Below are 17,376 nucleotides of genomic sequence, written 5' to 3' on the forward strand. Positions count from 1 at the left end.
GAAAGAATGAGGAGGATTAGGACCGCAGACCTTCCAACAGACAATTGACCCTAAGCACACACAGCCAAACCAATCAGGAAGTGCTTCAGAAAGTCTCTGAATGTCCTAAGTGGCCCAGCCAAAGAGGCCCGACCTGACCAAACATCTCTGGAGAGACGCTGAAAATAAGCTGTGCAGGCGATGCTCCCCATCAACCTGACAGAGCTTGAGAGGATCTGCAGAGAGAATGGAGAAAACTCCCCAAATACAGGTGCCCAAACCTGAGCGTTCATACCCAAGTAAGACTCGAGCTTAATCGCTGCCAAAGGTGCTTCAACAAAGTGCTCAGTAAAAGTTCTGAATACTTATGTAAATGTTGATATTTCATTCTTTTCTTTTTTTTATATATATATATTATATATATATATATATAATAAATTTGCTAAAATTTCTAAAAACCTGATTTTGACTTTGTCATTATGCGGTATTGTACGTGTAGATTGATGAGGAAAAAACATTTAATCAATTTAGAATAAGGCGTAACATAACCAAAATGTGAAGGGCGTCTGAATACTTTCCAAATGCCACTGTATAGACAGTGTGTGCCTTCCAAATCATGGCCAAGCAGAGTGAATTTACCACAGGTGACTCAATCAAGTTGTAGAAACATCCAAGGATGATCAATGAAACAGGATGCACCGGAGCTCAACTTTCGAGTCTCATAGCAAAGGGTTATTGAATATTATGAATAATGTATTTGCAAGTTTTTTTATTAAAAAATGGCTTTCGCTTTGTCATTATGGGTAGTTGTGTTGTAGATTGATGACAAAAAATGTTATTTAGATCATTTAGATGTAAGCGTAACTAAAATTTGGGTAAAAGATGAAGGGTCTGAAATTACTTTCCGAATGTACTGTAACAATATGAATTCATGACAATAGGTGTTTTTCTTACCTTCTGATCGCTCATCAAAGTCCTCATCTCCCTCCTCTGAGGCCACAGAGTAATCTGAGTTGTTGTCAGACTGATCCTCCTGCCAATCTGCATATAGAATGGAGAGAGAGGGAGGGGAAGAGACAGGATTAGCAATCAGAGAGTTTTAGGACACAGACCGCTCTGTTTTCAGGGGAGAAGGAAGAGAAGTGAAGAGATAGATACACATCACATAGACAGAAATCACTTCAACCAACTTCACAAGAAACTAAACTAGTCAATACCAAAGTCATTAACAAGGTTGGGGTCACTTTCTTGTCAATGGGCATTTTTCAAACATGAATTGAACTTCAATTCCTTCCTGAATTGGAATTGACCCCAATCTTGTTAGAGATAGGAGAGAGTACTGAGACGTAGGAAGGAAACATCATGCCCATGCTTAATCCTAGAATACTATAGAAACACCTAAAAAACACAGAGGACAGAGATGGGACATGACAAACATGTAGTACGAACACACAAAACACACAAATATACACAAAAGATACACACTCTATCCCACACACCCTACCTACACACACATAAACACACGTCCACATCACACCACAGAGTAGGTAAAAAAAGGTTGCATTGTGCAGCGCTGTTCTGTACCCCGTCTACTACCCCGTTCTCCTGAGAGCCGTCGTTGTAGTTGACAGGCTTGCGGGTCCTCTTGCCCTTTCCCAGGTTACGGGCCAGGTCCTCCTGCTGCTGCTCATAGTGGTGTCTCAGCAGTTTCTCCAGTAGTCTGGGTCTACTGACTCCTCCTGTTTAATCACTCCACGCTGCACCTCCTCCTCCTGGACACACACACACAGGTTAGCAATGATGGAAGGACTCGTATACTAACACACCCACACAGGTAGCAATGATGGAAGAACTCGTATACTAACACACCCACACAGGTTAGCAATGATGGAAGACTCGTATACTAACAACACCCACACAGGTTAGCAATGATGAAGACTCGTATACTAACATACACCACACAGGTTAGCAATGATGGAAGACTCGTATACTAACACACCCACACAGGTTAGCAATGATGGAAGAACTCGTATACTAACCAACACACACACAGTTAGCAATGATGGAAGAACTCGTATACTACTAACACCACACAGTTAGCAATGATGGAAGAACTCGTATACTAACACACACACACACAGTTAGCAATGATGGAAGAACTCGTATACTAACACACACACCACAGCTTAGCAATGATGGAAGAACTCTATACTTAACAACACACAGGTTAGCAATGATGGAAAAACTCGTATACTACAACCCACACAGTTAGCATATGGAAGAACTCGTATACTAACACACACACACAGTTAGCAATGATGGAAGAACTCTGTACTAACTAACACACACACACAGGTTAGCAATGATGAAGAACTCGTATACTAACACACACACACACAGGTTAGCAATGATGGAAGACTCGTATACTACTAACACACCACACAGTTAGCATGATGGAAGAACTCGTATACTAACACACACCACCACACTTAGCAATGATGAGAACTCGTTATACTACAAACCCACACAGGTGCATGAAGAAGATGTTACTAACTAACACACACACAGTTAGCAATGTATGAAGAACTGTTATTACTAACTAACACACACACATTAGCAATGATGAAGAACTTTATATACACACACACACACACACACACAGGTTAGCAATGATGGAAGAACTGCATAAAAAACACATATACAAGTGTATAACACAGACTCAGATATGGGTCATCTCTCCTGTTCATCACCTTCCACAGTATCTCTCACACACACACACCTCCTCCTCCTCGTCCTTGACGACGTATTGGGCCACTTTGAAGGAGCTGAGGTACTCGTTCATGCTCTGGATCTCTGTGTCCTCAGTGGACTCTGACTCCTGGTTCCTGTCCAGCAGTCTGTCTATGGCCTTGTCATCATAGTGGAGACCTGGCTGTCATCCTCCTTGTTGCCCCTGAGACGGAAAGGGACAAGGAAAGAGAGTGGCGTACAATGAAAGAGTGTGTAAGAAAGAAAGACTGAGAGGGCCACACACATAGTTTCCAGGTTGTTAGTTTGAAGGAAAACCAGCGGACATTACGGCCCCGACAACGGGAATGACTACCTGTTTGGAGTGGACTGATCTGGTTATGTTAGTAGTTAGTGACTCACCCTCTCCCAGCTCGTCCTTGAACAGCTCCTCTGTTCCAAACTTGAGGATGTCATCCAGCTCTGTTTGGACAGGAACCTGTCTTACTGCCCAGCCCAGGACGTACCACCAGGTGGGTCAACACATCTTCTTCTTAGCCACCTGGAGGAGAGGAGGGGAGGATGAGAGGAGAGTTAGTGTCTGTCTTTTACCTACCACTCTGTAGAGTCTGGTAGGCCTTGATATACTGGATTTACCTGAGTGATCCTCTCTTCCACAGACGCCTTGTAACGAAGCGGTAGATCATAACCTTCTTATCTGACCAATCCTGTGAGCTCTGCTGAATGCCTGAGAGAAGAGGAGGGAAGAGATTGGAAGAGAAGAGGAGAGGGGTGTGTGTGTGGTGTGGTGGTGTGTGTGTGTGTGTGTGTGTTGTGTGGTGTTGTGGTGTGTTTGTGTGTGTGTGTGTGTGTGTGTGTGTGTGTGTGTGGTGTGTGTGTGTGTGTGTACCTGGATGTCGTTGTGGGGGTTCCAGTCGGAGTCGTAGATGACGACGTGTCGGCGGTTGCCAGATTGATGCCCAAACCTCCCGCTCTGGAGAGAGCAGGAAGGCAAACTGAGGGGCGCCAGGAGCTGGAGAGAGAGATAGAGGGAAGGGAGAGAAAGAGGGAGGAGACAAAAGACAAATAGTACTTCCATTTCATTTTTTTCAAGTTAAAGTTATGTTCCAATTGTGCTGTTTAGTGTATCCATGCGTGTGTGTCTCACCTTGAAGCGGTCGATGCCTCCTGTCTCATGCCCCCGTTACACTTCCATCAATCCTCTCGTACTTATAACCCTCGTTCTCCAGGAAGTCCTCCAGCAGGTCCAACATCTTAGTCATCTACCAGGAGACAGTTAGTGTGTTGTTGGTGTGTGTGTGTGTGTGTGTGTGTGTGTGTGTGTGTGTGTGTGTGTGTGTGTGTACCTGAGAGAAGACGAGCACTCTATGTCCTCCCTCCTTGAGTTTAACCATCATCTTTTGCAGCAGAGTCAGTTTCCCAGAAGCCCTTGTGAGGGCACTGCCCTCGTACATTCCGTTTGGAATCTTTGGCGCCTCCTGCAGGAGATCAATCAATCAAACATCAGTCAATTAATGAATTAAAGCTCATCATCAAGCAGACTGCATCCAGATCAAAGCATCTTAACACATTCTGTTTAGTCTGTTAGGTTTAGAAATATAACCAACAAAATCATATACATTCAAGACAACATTTTCTGTTATACAAACACAGAGACACAGATTGATGCCCTCCTTCAAGCACCGAATCAATGGTATGGCCCATGTCTCAGAGAATGGGTTGGGATCGTACCATTGCGGCTCCGGGAAAGAGGTAGGGGTGGTTGCAACACTTCTTGAGGTCCATGACCACGTTGAGCAGGGACACTTGGTTTCCTCCTCCGCGGGTGTTCAGGGCGTCAAAGTTACGCGTCAAGATGAACTTGTAGTACTTCCTGCATCACACAATTCAATTAATACCAGAAAACAAGAAATAGAAMCCAACATGAGACTTCTGCAACACTACACTACTGACATTCAATCCTCTATTTCCTTATTCTCTATACTTCTCCTCTCATTAGCATGTGCTAGCACTGATTGTACTGCACTGTTGAGGGAGATAGCAAGTAAGCATTTCACTGCACCTTTTAMACCTGCTGTAAACTGTGTACGTGACGAATCCAATTTGATTTGATTGCTACCACCATCCTCCCCACCCTCCCCTCGTCCTCCTCATCACTTACTTCTGCATGGGGCTGAGCTCCACTCGTAGGATGAGCTCTGTCTTGGWGGGCATGTGTTTGAAGACGTCGGCCTTCAGTCTCCTGAGCATGTGTGGTCCCAGCATGTCATGCAACTTCTTGATCTGGTCTTCTTTGGCGATGTCAGCAAACTCTTCCAGGAACCCCTCTAGGTTACTGCAGAGCAGAGAGCAAGAGAAGAGGGGGGGGGACTTTTGTTATTGTTTTGGTTACTGGATTTGTTCAAAAAGAAACATCAGGACTACAAAACACTAAGCAATAGCAGCACTCACACACACACACACACACACACACACAGACACACACATACACAAAGACACACACACACACAGACACACAGTAGTGTAGGCATACTGACTTGAATCTCACTGGGGTGAGGAAGTTGAGCAGGTGGAAGAGTTCCTCCAGGTTGTTCTGTAGAGGTGTACCAGTCAGCAGCAGCTTGTGCTGGAGAGGGTAGTTATTCAGAATCCTAAAGAACTACACAGAGAGAGAGAGAGAGAGACAGCGTTTTATACTTCAGCTGTCCTCTTCACAAAACAGGGTGATCTCTCATCTTTGACTGGTTATAACCATAACTATACTAATAAACACTGTATTCAGTATGCAAGGATATGTCATATTATAATGTTTATGGTACTGGTTATGACTGTAATGGTTATGACTATAATGGTTATGACTATAATGGTTATGGTACTGCTTATTATTATAGTGGTTATGGTACTGGTTATGGCTATAATGGTTATGGTACTGGTTATGACTATAATGGTTATGGTACTGGTTATGACTATAATGGTTATGACTATAATGGATATGACTTTAATGGTTATGGTACTGGTTATGACTATACTGGTTATGGTACTGGTTATGACTATATGTTATGGTACTGGTTGTTTTTAGACTATACTGGTTATGGTATGGTTATGACTATAATGGTTATGGTACTGGGTATGACTATATATGGATTATGGTACTGGTTATGACTATAACTGGTTATGGTACTGGTTATGACTATATGGTTATGGTACTGGTTATGACTATAATGGTTATGGATAACTGGTTATGGACGATAATGGTTATGGTACTGGTTATGACTATAATGGTTATGTACTGGTTAGACTATAATGGTTATGGTACTGTGGTTATGACTATAATGGATATGTACTTATGGTTATGACTATATGGTTAGCGTTAACTGTTATGACTATAATGGTTATGGTATGGTATGACTATAATGGTTATGGTACTGGTTATGACTATTAATGGTATTACTATAATGGTTATGACTATAATGGTTATGTAACTATAATGGTTATGGACTATGACTATAATGTTAGGTACTGTTATGACTATAATGGTTACGGTACTGGTTATGACTATAATGGTTACGGTACTGGTTATGACTATAATGGTTATGGTACTGGTTATGACTATAATGGTTATGACTATAACGGTTATGGTACTGGTTCTGATTTTATTTATTTAACCTTTATTTAACTAGGCAAGTCAGTTAAGAACAAATTCTTATTTACAATGATGGCCTACCCCGGTCAAACCCGGACGACGCTGGGCCAATTGTGCGCTGCCCTATGGGACTCCCAATCACGTCTGGATGTGATACAGCCTGGGTTCGAATCAGGGACTGTAGTGACGCCTCTTGTACTGAGATGCAGTGCCTTAGACTGCTGCGCCACTCGGGATGATTATATAATGGTTACGGTACTGGTTATGACTATAATGGTTACGGTACTGGTTATGACTATAATGGTTACGGTACTGGTTATGACTATAATGGTTATTGTACTGGTGTGTGTCTGACCTTTGACTGGTTGTTCTTCAGCCTGTGGGCCTCATCCACCACCAGACAGGCCCAGTCTATGGAGCCCAGCACAGCCTGGTCTATAGTGATCAGCTCATAGGACGTCAGCAGGACATGGAACTTCACCGATGAGTCTTTCTGCAGGGGGACAGAGCGAGAGGGAGTAGGCAGAGGATTAGGGGGTAACAATAAAGATATAATGAGGGAGGTAGAAAAAAATCAACAACAATAACAACCATGWCCGCACCTTATCAGTCTTTCCCCATCCTCCCATCCCACTCGTCTCTCACCTTCATCTTAGAGGCCTTCTTGCCCCCCCGGATGGCATTGCCCTCGAAGGAGAACTCGTTCTCTCTGATGACGGCTCTGCTGTCCTTGTCTCCTACGTAGGTCACCACGTACATGTCCGGGGCCCACAACTCAAACTCTCTCTCCCAGTTAATGATGGTGGACAGGGGGGCGCTCACCAGGAACGGGCCCTTTGAATGACCCTGGAGAGGTGGAAGGTCAGGGGTTAAWAGGTGAGTGAGTAAAACACTTCAGGTGAATCAGAAAAGAGAAGTGCCTAAGTCCGATTTAGATGCTCTGCCCTTATCCCCTAACACTGGACTGATCATTCACGTCGCTAGGTATTTAGCAGTTGGGTAATAACTCAACCTAGCCTTCTGATAAGACTATGTGGACTTTGCTTGTATTTGTCCCAGCCTGCCTTTAGGACAGAGTCCCTCTTTTTGGACTCTTTTTCCCCTTTGATGGGCGGTTTTATTGTTTGTCCAGGGTTTGGCAGTACCCCCACTGAAATTATTGATAAGAGAAGGCAGACTGGAAGAGAGACACAAACTTATATACACACAGGATATCGCTCTCTCTCTCACACACTCTCTGAAACACATCGCTGTGGAATCAGATGACCACATCCTTTTGCCTATCCAGCACACACAGACCCCAATACAGACCCTAACAACACACCTCTTTGTAGAGTGAGTAGAGGAAGACAGCGGTCTGGACAGTCTTGCCTAGACCCATCTCATCAGCCAGTATAGTGTCAGTGGCCTGAGCCCAGGAGAAACGCAGCCAGTTGAGACCCTCCAGCTGGTAGGGGTGCAGCGTTCCCCGTGTAGTGTCCAGGTAGTCTGGCTGATGGTCAAACTTGATGGTGGGCTGGAGGGGAAGTGGAAGATAAACATCTTCATTTACATCACAGAATCATGAATCAATGTGAATGGGAGATTTGGAAGATTCACATGAAAAGGAACAAGGAAGTAGCCGTACTTACATCCACCACAGGGTTAGCAGGGGGTTTCTCACTCTTCTTCACTTTAGCTATCTTCTTCAGCTTCTTACCAGGCCTGCCCTCATCTCCCAACATCAACTCTCTGAGAGAGAGAGATGGAAGAGTTGGTAGGTAGAGAAAGATGGAAACATAACAGATTAGATATTGCTTCAGGTTACTTACTACAGGTTGCTATAGGTTACTATAAGTTGCTATAGGCAGAGTTGTCAGAGTTTTGTGTGCATGCATGGGTGAGTATGTGCATGTTTTTGTGTGTTGTGTGTGTTGTGTTGTGTGTTGTGTGTGTGTGTGTGTGTGTGTGTGTGTGTGTGGTGTGGTGTGTGTGTGTGTGTGTGTGTGTGTTGTGTTGTGTGTGTGTGGTGTGTGTGTGTGTGTGTGTGTGTGTGTGCACCTGTGGGTCCAGTAGGTCTGCTTGTATTGGTCGTACTCTGGGATGTCCATCTCCTCACCTCCCAGGAGGCCTGGTCGTAGGCCAGATCCCTCCACTTGATCAGGAAGTGCACGTTGTTCTTCTTATCCACACTGGAGAGAGGAGGAGAGGGGAAGGAGAATGATGATATTATGGTTTACATCTGTATCCTTACAGAACTACTGTGTAAGGAGGTGGTAGTATGTTACCTATGCTGTGTGTGTGTTAGCGTGTGTATCCCAGGTGTGTATGTGTGTTAGCGTGTGTATCCCAGGTGTGTGTGTGTGTGTTAGCGTGTGTATCCCAGGTGTGTGTGTGGGTTAGCGTGTGTATCCCAGGTGTGTGTGTGTGTTAGCATGTGTATCCCAGGTGTGTGGTGTGTTGTTAGCGAGTGTATCCCAGGTGTGTGTGTAGCGTGTGTATCCCAGGTGTGTGTGTGGTTAGCGTGTGTATCCAGGTGTGTGTGTGTTAGCGTGTATATCCCAGGTGTGTGTGTGTGTTAGCGTGTGTATCCCAGGTGTGTTGTGTGTGTTAGCGTGTGTATCCCAGGTGTGTGTGTGGTAGCGTGTGATCCAGGGGTGTGTGTTTAGCGTGTGTATCCCAGTTGTGTGTGTGTTACGTGTGTATCCCAGGTGTGTGTGTGTTAGCGTGTGTATCCCAGGTGTGTGGTGTGTAGCGTGTGTATCCCAGTGGTGTGTGTGTGTAGCGTGTGTATCCCAGGTGTGTGTGTGTTAGCGTGTGTATCCAGTGTGTGTGTGTTAGCGTGTGTATCCCAGTGTGTGTGTGTGTTAGCGTGTGTATCCATGTGTGTGTGTGTTAGCGTGTGTATCCCAGGTGTGTGTGTGTGTTAGCGTGTGTATCCCAGGTGTGTGTGTGTGTTAGCGTGTGTACCCAGGTGTGTGTGTGTGTTAGTGTGTATCCAGTGTGGTGTGTTTAGCGTGTGTATCCCAGCGTGTGTGTGTTTAGCGTGTGTATCCCAGGCGTGTGTGTGTTAGCGTGTGCTGTGTGTGTTTAGCGTGTGTATCCCAGTGTGTGCGTGCGTGTGTTAGCATGTGTATCCCAGGTATGTGCGTGTGTGTGTTAGCGTGTGTATCCTAGGTGTGTGCGTGTGTGTGTTAGCGTGTGTATCCCAGGTGTATGCGTGTGTGTGTTAGCGTGTGTATCCCGGTGTGTGTGTGTTAGCGTGTGTATCCCAAGTGTGTGGTTAGCGTGTGTATCCCAGGTGGTGTGTGTGTGTTAGCGTGTGTATCCCAGTGTGTGTGTGTGTTAGCTGTGTATCCCAGGTGTGCGTGTGCGTGTTAGCGTTGTATCCTAGGGTGTGCGTGTGTGTTTAGCGTGTGTATCCCAGGGGTGTGCGTGTGTGTGTTGCGTGTGTATCCCAGGTGTGTGCGTGTGTGTGTTTGCGTGTGTATCCCAGTGTGTGTGTTGCGTGTGTATCCAGTGTGTGTGTGTTTGCGTGTGTATCCAGGTGTGCGTGGTGTGTTTGCGTGTGTATCCTAGGTGTGTGCGTGTGTGTTTAGCGTGTGTATCCCAGGTGTGCGCTGTGTGTGTTAGCGTGTGTATCCCGGTGTGTGCGTGTGTGTGTTAGCGTGTGTATCCCGGTGTGTGCGTGTGTGTGTTAGCGTGTGTATCCTAGGTGTGTGCGTGTGTGTTTTAGCGTGTGTATCCAGGTGTGTGTGGGTCGTGTGTATCCAGTGGGTGTGTGTTTAGCTGTGTATCCCAGGTGGTGTGTGTGTGTAGCGTGTGTATCCCAGGTGTGTGTGTGTGTGTTAGCGTGTGTATCCCAGTGTGTGTGTTAGCGTGTGTATCCCAGGTGTGTGGTTAGTGTGTATATCCCAGGTGTGTGTGTGTTAGCGTTGTATCCCAGGTGAGTGTGTGTTAGCGTGTGTTATCCCAGGTGTGTGTGTGTTGAGCATGTGTATCCCAGTGTGTGTTGTTAGCGTGTGATCCCAGGGGTGTGTGTGTGTTAGCATGTGTATCCCAGGTGTGTGTGTGTTAGCGTGTGTATCCCAGGTGTGTGTGTGTTAGCGTGTGTATCCCAGGTGTGTGTGTGTGTGTTAGCGTGTGTATCCCAGGTTGTGTGTGTGTGTTGTTAGCGTGTGTATCCCAGGTGTGTGTGTGTTAGCGTGTGTATCCCAGTGTGTGTGTGTGTTAGCTGTGTATCCCAGGTGTGTGTGTGTTAGCGTGTGTATCCAGGTGTGTGTGTGTTAGCGTGTGTATCCCAGGTGTGTGTGTGTTAGCGTGTATCCCAGTGTGTGTGTTTAGCGTGTGTATCCCAGGTTGTGTTGTTAGCTGTGTATCCAGGTGTGTGTGTGTTTGCGTGTGGTATCCCAGGTGTGTGTGTGTTAGCGTGTGTATCCCAGGTGTGTGCGGTGTGTGTTTGCGTGTGTATCCTAGGTGTGTGCGTGTGTGTGTAGCGTGTGTATCCAGGTGTATGCGTGTGTGTTTAGCGTGTGTATCCAGTGTGTGTGTGTTAGCGTGTGTATCCCAGGTGTTGTGTGGTTAGCGTGTGTATCCCAGGTGTGTGTGTGTAGCGTGTGTATCCCAGGTGTGTGTGTGTTAGCGTGTGTACCCAGTGTGTGTGTGTGTTAGCGTGTGTATCCAGGTGTGTGTGTATCCCAGGTGTGTGTGTGTGTTAGCGTGTGCATCCCAGTGTGTGTGTGTTAGTGTGTGATCTCAGGTGTGTGTGTGTGTTAGCGTGTGTATCCCAGGCTGTGTGTGTTAGCGTGTGTATCCCAGGCGTGTGTGTGTTAGCGTTGCGTGTGTGTGTGTTAGCGTGTGTATCCCAGGTGTTGCGTGCGTGTTTAGCATGTGTATCCCAGGTGTGTGCGTGTGTGTGTTAGCGTGTGTATCCTAGGTGTGTGCGTGTGTGTGTTAGCGTGTGTATCCCAGGTGTATGCGTGTGTGTGTTAGCGTGTGTATCCCCAGTGTGTGTGTGTTAGCGTGTGTATCCCAGGTGTGTGTGTGTGTGTGTGTGTGTTGTTGTGTGTGTGTGTGTGGTGTTAGCGTGTATCCCAGGTGTGTGTGTGTGTTAGCATGTGTATCCCAGGTGTGTGCGTGTGTGTGTTAGCGTGTGTATCCCGGATGTGTGCGTGTGTGTGTTAGCGTGTGATCCTAGTGTGTGCGTGTGTGTGTTGCGTGTGTATCCCAGGTGTGTGCGTGGTATCCCAGGTGTGTGTGTGTTAGCGTGTGTATCCCAGGTGTTGTTGTTTGTGTGTGTATCCCAGTGTGTGTGTGTGTTGGCGTGTGATCCCAGTGTGTGCTGTGTGTGTTAGCGTGTGTATCCCAGTGTGTGCGTGTGTATCCCAGGTGTGTGTGTTAGCGTGTGTATCCCAGGGTGCGTGTTGTGTGTTAGCGTGTGTATCCCAGGTGTGTGCGTGTGTTGTTAGCGTGTGATCCCAGGTGTGTGCTGTGTGTGTTAGCGTGTGTATCCCAGGTGTGTGCGTGTGTGTGTTAGCGTGTGTATCCCAGGTGTGTGCGTGTGTGTATCCCAGTGTGTGCGTGTTGTGTTAGCGTGTGTATCCCAGGGTGTGGGTTAGCGTGTGTATCCCAGGTGTGCGTGTGTGTGTTAGCGTGTGTATCCCAGGTGTGTGCGTGTGTGTTAGCGTGTGTATCCCAGGTGCCTGTGTGTGCGTGTGTGCGTGTTTAGCGTGTGTATCCCAGGTGTGTCGTGCGTGTGTGTGTTAGCGTGTGTATCCCAGGTGTGTGCGTGTGTGTGTTAGCGTGTGTATCCCAGTGTGCGTGTGTATCCCAGGTGTGTGTGTTAGCGTGTGTATCCCAGGTGTGTGCGTGTGTGTTAGCGTGTGTATCCCAGGTGTGTGCGTGTGTGTTAGCGTGTGTATCCCAGGTGCCTGGTGTGCGTGTGTGCGTGTTTAGCGTGTGTATCCCAGGTGTGGCGTGTGTGTGTTAGCATGTGTATCCCAGGTGCCTGTGTGTGCGCTACCTGTGGTTGAGGATGCGGTGATCATGAGCCACTCCATTTGACTCCGTAACGGTAGAACTCCTCCTCCATGTGGACGTACAGGGGTCCTTGTTCTTCCTCTTAGTGCTCTTGTCATCGTCCCCCTCCCTCCGAAGTCCACCAACGGGGGCTCGTCCATGTCCGTCTTCCTCTGGTAGTTACGGAACATCACCTCGGCAGTTCAGCTCCAACTGGAGGGAGGGAAAAGAGTGAAGAGGGTAAAAGATGAGTCTACTCTCTATTTAGTACATAAGGATGAAGACATTGAGCCTAGGGCTGTTGCGGTGACCGTATTACCGCCACACCGGCAGTCATGACTGCAGTAAAAAACCACGAGACCGTTGAGTCACGGTAATCTCCTTTATGCACTCTGGACATGCTTTGGTAGTACCCAACTTACTAACTACCATCAGCTCCTAATGGTCTGGTACTCAGGGCTCTATTGCTCTCCATCAGGTCATAATGGCCTGGTACTCAGGGCTCTATTGTCCCTCCATCAGTTCCTAATGGCCTGGTACTCAGGGCTCTATTGTCTCTCCATCAGTTCCTAATGGCCTGGTACTCAGGCTCTATTGTCCCTCAATCAGGTCATAATGGCCTGGTACTTGGGGCTCTATTGTCCCTCCATCAGGTCATAATGGCCTGGTACTCAGGGCTCTATTGTCCCTCCATCAGGTCCTAACGGCCTGGTACTCAGGGCTCTATTGTCCCTCCATCAGGTCCTAATGGTCTGGTACTCAGGCTCTATTGTCCCTCCATCAGGTTGCTAATGGCCTGTACTCAGGGCTCTATGTCCCTCCATCAGGTCCTAACGGCCTGGTACTCAGGGTTCTATTGCCTCCATCAGGTCCTAACAGTGTGGTACTCAGGGCTCTATTGTCCCTCCATCAGGTCCTAACGGCCTGGTACTCAGGCGCTCTATTGTCCCTCCATCAGGTCCTAACAGCGTGGTACTCAGGGCTCTATTGTCCCTCCATCAGGTCCAACGGCCTGGTACTCAGGGCTCTATTGTCCCTCCATCAGGTCCTAACAGCGTGGTACTCAGGCTCTATTGTCCCTCCATCAGGTCCTAATGGTCTTGTACTCAGGCTCTATTGTCCCTCCATCAGGTTGTTAATGCCTGGAATTCAGGGTTCTATTGTCCCTCCATCAGGTCATAATGGTCTGGTACTCAGGGCTCTATTGTCCCTCCATCAGGTCCTAACAGCGTGGTACTCAGGGCTCTATTGTCCCTCCATCAGGTCCTAATGTCTTGTACTCAGGGCTCATTGCCCTCCATCAGGTTGTTAATGGCCTGGAATTCAGGGTTCTATTGTCCCCCCATCAGGTCATAATGGTCTGGTACTCAGGGCTCTATTGTCCTTCCATCAGGTCATAATGGTCTGTACTCAGGGCTCTATTGTCCCTCCATCAGGTCCTAACGGCCTGGTACTCAGGGTTCTAATGTCCCTCCATCAGGTCCTAACAGCGTGGTACTCAGGGCTCTATTCCCTCCATCAGGTCCTAACGGCCTGGTACTCAGGGCTCTATTGTCCCTCCATCAGGTCCAACAGCGTGGTACTCAGGGCTCTATTGTCCCTCCATCAGGTCCTAATGGTCTTGTACTCAGGGCTCTATTGTCCCTCCATCAGGTTGTTAATGGCCTGGAATTCAGGGTTCTATTGTCCCTCCATCAGGTCATAATGGTCTGGTACTCAGGGCTCTATTGTCCTTCCATCAGGTCATAATGGTCTGGTACTCAGGGCTCTATTGTCCCTCTAACCACTCTGACATCAAAGCAAATGCAATGGAAAATCACATCAAACACTTATCATCAAAACAGAAGGCCTATCATACTTTTAAAACTCACCTCACTGTGATGATCAATTTGAAGAAACAAGTTTAACAGCAGGTTGAAACAGTATAAAACATGGTTGTTGTGGATGTTGTTTCAAAGCTTAACCTAACAAAATGGACAGCGCTTTCTCAGATGATGACTAATTCAAAACACCCAAACGCATATTTGAGTTTATGCATAGGCTTATTAGCCCAAGCTCAAAAACAACAAATTGAAATGATGATTGTTGTGTCTTTACAATACATAGCCTACCGCATATTACACATGGCAGAAAAACATAAAACAAACTGATTTAAGATGTCTTTGGAACATATTGGGTCTAGCCTAACAAATGTGAGTAATTGCCTTTGAGTGTGGACTGCATTATTATTATTTTTTTTTTAATCTATATATAATTGAACCTTTATTTAACTAGGCAAGCCTACCGGGGAACACTGCCTTGTTCAGGGGCCCAACGACAGATTTTTACCTTGTCAGCTCGGGATTTGATCCAGCAACCTTTCGGTTACTGGCCCAACACTCTAACCACTAGGCTACCTGCCGCGTTGAGTGAAATAAGTGTTGTTATATTTCTTTCTCAGCTGCTCATATTAAGCACATATTCCGCTATAAAACCCAAGCAGCCTGATTTCTGAGACATTCTATGGTTTGTATCACTCACAACTAAAGTTGCCAAATAAATCTCAAATCTAGCATATAGGACCTGTTTCAAGTGATCACTTTTTGGCTCAACATTGCCACTTCATATGCTCCATAAATGGGAAAAATATCCTTTCTATTTTATTCAGCTAATTTCAATTATATCCTTCTTACTATAAAATCAAGTAAAATAAAATAATGGCAACATATTGTCACACCTACTTCTGCTCCCTCCCTCCAGCGCTCGACGTCGCCGGTCTACCAACCACCGGTACAGGCTATTATATTACGCACACCTGTTCCTCATCATTACACACACCTGGTCATCATTTTCTCCTTGATTTCGCCCCCTTTATTTTGCCCTCAGTTGTCATCAGTCATGAGGTGGTATTGTTTTCTCTCATGTTCAGTTCGCTTCTCATGTTTGTTCTTTTGTATCGTTTCATGAAGATGGCGCCGACAGAGATGGTTGCCTCGTTTCGAGTCCTTAGGAATGCATACAAGGCCCTTCCTCGCCCTCCCTTCGGGCAAATCCGACCACGACTCCATCTTGTTCCGACCATCTTATAGGCAGAAACTCAAACAGGATGTACTCGTGACTAGAACCATTCAACACTGGTCTGACCAATCGGAATCCACGCTTCAAGATTATTTTGATCACTCGGACTGGGAAATGATCCGGGCAGACTCAGAGATTAACATCGATATATATACTGACTCTGTGAGTGAGTTTATAAGGAAGTGCATTGGAGATGTTGTACCCACTGTGACTATTAAAACGTACCCTAACCAGAAACCGTGGATGGATGGCGGCATTCGCGCAAAACTGAAAGTGCGAACCACCGCATTTAACCATGGAAAGAGGACTGAGAATATGGCCAAATACAAACAGTGTAGTTATTCCTTCCGCAAGGCAATCAAACAAGCGAAATGTCGGTATAGGGACAAAGTGAAGTTGCAATTCAATGGCTCAGACACGAGACGTATGTGGCAGGGTCTACAGGATATCACGGACTACAAAAAGAAAACCAGCCACGTCACGGACACCGACGTCTCGCTTCCAGACAAACTAAACACCTTCTTTGCCCGCTTTGAGGATAATACAGTGCCACCCTCTCCTTATCCGTGGCCAACATGAGTAAGACATTTAAAAGTGTTAACCCTCGCAGGGCTGCTGGCCCAGATGGCATCCCTAGCCGCCGCCTCAGAGCATGCGCAGACCAGCTGGCTGGTGTGTTTACAGACATATTCAATCGCTCCCTATCCCAGTCTGCTGTCCCCACATGCTTCAAGATGGAGACCATTGTTCCTGTACCCAAGAAGGCAAAGACAACTGAACTAAATGACTACCACCCCATAGCACTCACTTCTGTCATCATGAAGTGCTTTGAGAGACTAGTCAATGATCATATTACCTCCACCTTACCTGCCACCCTAGACCCATTTCAGTTTGCATACCACCCCAACAAGTCCACAGACGATGCAATCGCCATCACACTGCACACTGCCCTATCCCATCTGGACAAGAGAAATACCTATGTAAGAATGCTGTTCATTGACTACAGCTCAGCATTCAACACCATAGTACCCTCCAAGCTCATCATTAAGCTGGAGGCCCTGGGTCAGAACCCCGACCTGTGCAATTGGGTCCTGGACTATCTGATTGGCCGCCCCCAGGTGGTGAAGGTAGGAAACAACATCTCCACTTCGCTGACCCTCAACACTGGGGCCCCACAAGGGTGCATGCTCAGCCCCCTCCTGTACTCCCTGTTCACTCATGACTACGTGGCCAGTCAGAGAGTCACTTCAACCTCAGGAGGCTGAAGAAATTTGGCTTGTCACCTAAAACCCTCACAAACCTTTACAGATGCACAATCGAGAGCATCCTGTCGGGCTGTATCACCGCTTGGTACGGCAACTGCACCGCCCGCAACCGTAAGGCTCTCCAGAGAGTGGTGCAGTCTGCACAACGCATCACGGGGGCAAACTACATGCACTCCAAGACACCTACAGCACCCAAAGTCACAGGAGGGCCAAAAAGATCATCAAGGACAACAACCACCCGAGCCACTGCCTGTTCACCCCGCTACCATCCAGAAGGCGAGGTCAGTACAGGTGCATCAATGCTGGGACCGAGAGACTGAAAAACAGCTTCTATCTCAAGGCCATCATACTGCTAAACAGCAATCACTAACTCAGAGAGGCTGCTGCCTACATAGAGACTCAAATCACTGGCCACTTTAATAAATGGATCACTAGTCACTTTAAACAATGCCACTTTAATAGTGTTAACATATCTTACATTACTCATCTCATATGTATATACTGTACCTTAAACCATCTACTGCACCTTTCCTATGCCGTTCGGCCATCGCTCAGCCATATATTTATACGTACATATGTCACGCCCTGATCTGTTTCACCTGTTCCTGTTATTGTCTCCACCTCCTCCAGGTGTCGCTTATTTCCCCCAGTGTATTTTTCCCTGTGATTCCTGTCTCTCTGTGCCAG

The 17,376-nt window shown here is 46.8% G+C and overlaps 1 pseudogene; it reads right to left on the reverse strand.

The window, feature by feature from the left end:
• Positions 1–17,376, reverse strand: part of LOC112081035 (chromodomain-helicase-DNA-binding protein 4-like) — a 57,368-nt pseudogene that overhangs the window by 26,763 nt on the left and 13,229 nt on the right.

This window comes from Salvelinus sp. IW2-2015, unplaced genomic scaffold, assembly GCF_002910315.2.
Source record: "Salvelinus sp. IW2-2015 unplaced genomic scaffold, ASM291031v2 Un_scaffold16687, whole genome shotgun sequence".
Lineage (NCBI taxonomy): Eukaryota > Metazoa > Chordata > Actinopteri > Salmoniformes > Salmonidae > Salvelinus > Salvelinus sp. IW2-2015.